Below are 2,054 nucleotides of genomic sequence, written 5' to 3' on the forward strand. Positions count from 1 at the left end.
TTTCTCCTTTTGTGACTGACTAATTTCACTCAGCATAATGTCCTTAAGGTTTGTTCATGTTATGTGCTGGCTTGCAGCTTCCTTGTTGTTCTTTAAGGTAGCATAGTATTCCATTGTGTGTATGTACCACAGTTTGTTTATCCTTTCTTCAATTGATGGACACTTAGACTGTCTCCATCTTTTTGCTATTGTAAATAGTGCTGCTATGAACATTGGTGTGCATATATCTACACGTGTTAATGGCTTGTATTTCTTGTGAGTAAATATGAAGTAGAGGGATTGCTGTATCATAAGGTATTTCTATTTCCAACCTTCTGAGGAAGTGCCATATTGCTTTTTAGAGTAGTTGGACCATTTTGCAATCCCACCAAAAATGTAGGAGGGTCCCAGTCTCTCTGCATCCTCACCAGCATTTATTATCCTCTACTTTTTTGATGTTTATAGCTGTTTCTCTTCATTTTGAGTTGTGCCCCTTCAGCAAAGGAAGGTCCTGTGGGCTTTACCCCCACAGGATTTACTCCATTTGCCTCATCACGGTCAACTCTACTTTGAGGAGGCAGCTCTTCCCCAGTTGCATTTTGAGTGCCTTCCAACCTGAGGGGCACTATATCTTACAGTGTTTCTCTGCTATTCATAAAGTTTTCAGTGACTAAATATTCAGAAGTAGTTCGTCACTCCTTCTTCCTAGTCTGTCTTTATCTGGAAGCTCATCTGAAACCTGTTCACTGTGGGTGACCCTGCTGGTATTTAAAATACTGGTGGCATAGCTTTCAGAATCAAAGCAACTTACAAGCCACCACAATATGACAAACTGACAGACGAGTGGGGGAACAGATTATCAATTACTCATACACAAATTCAAATTGAAGCTGAAGAAAATGAAAACAAGTCTGTGAGAGCCAAAATATGACCTTGACCATATCTCACCTGAATTTAGAGATCATCTGAAGAACAAATTTGATACATTAAACACTAAAGACCGAAGACCAGAAGAGTTGTGGGATGATATCAAGAACATCATACATCAAGAAAGCAAAAAGTCATTGAGAAGACAAGAAAGAAGAAAAAGGTCAAAATGGATGTCAGAGGATACACTGAAACTTGCTTTTCCAGCGTAGAGGTGCTAAAGCAAATGAGCTGAACAGAAAATTTCCAAGATCAGCTCGAGAAGGTAAAGTCAAATATTACAACAAAATGTGCAAAGATCTAGAGTCAGAAAACTAAAGGGAAGAATATGCTCTGCATTTCTCAAGCTGTGGGAATTGAAGAAAAAATTCAAGCCTCAACTTTTGTTGTTAAAGGATTCTCAGGGCAAATTATTGAATGATGCAGAAAGCATCAGAAGAAGGTGAAAGGAATATACAGAGTCACTGCATTAAAAGGAAATGGTTGATGTTCAACCGTTTCAAGAGGTAGCATATGATCAAGAGCCAATGATACTGAAGGAAGAAGCCCAAGGAATTGAAGGAATTGGCAAAAAACAAGCCACCAGGAATTGACAGAATAACAATTGAAATCTTTCAAGAAAGTGAGGTGGCACTGGAGGCACTCAAATCAGCTATGTTAAGAAACAACTATCTGGCTGACTGATTGGAAGAGATCCATATTTGTGCCCATTCCAAAGAAAAGGGACCCAATGGTATGCGGAAATCATTGGACAATATCTTTGATTTTCCACGCAAGAAAAGTTTTACTAAAGGCAATACAGAAATCGCTGCAAGCATACATTGACAGAGAACTTCCAGAGAGGTTCAAGCTGGATTCAGAAGAGGATGTGGAATGAGGGATATCATTACTGATGTCCGATGGATCTTGGCTGAAAGCAGATAATATCAGAAAGGTGTTTACCTGTGCTTTATTGACTATGAAAAGGCTTTTGATTGTGTGGATCATGACAAGCTATGGACAACATTGCAAAGTATGAGTATTCCAGAACACTTAATTATGCTCATGAGGCATCTCTACATGGACCATGAGGCAGTTGTTAGAACAGAACATGGAAACACTGAATGGTTTAAAATTAAAAAAGGTGTGTGACAGGGTTGTATTCTTTC

Source organism: Chrysochloris asiatica, unplaced genomic scaffold, assembly GCF_000296735.1.
Source record: "Chrysochloris asiatica unplaced genomic scaffold, ChrAsi1.0 scaffold00030, whole genome shotgun sequence".
In the NCBI taxonomy this organism is placed as follows: domain Eukaryota; kingdom Metazoa; phylum Chordata; class Mammalia; order Afrosoricida; family Chrysochloridae; genus Chrysochloris; species Chrysochloris asiatica.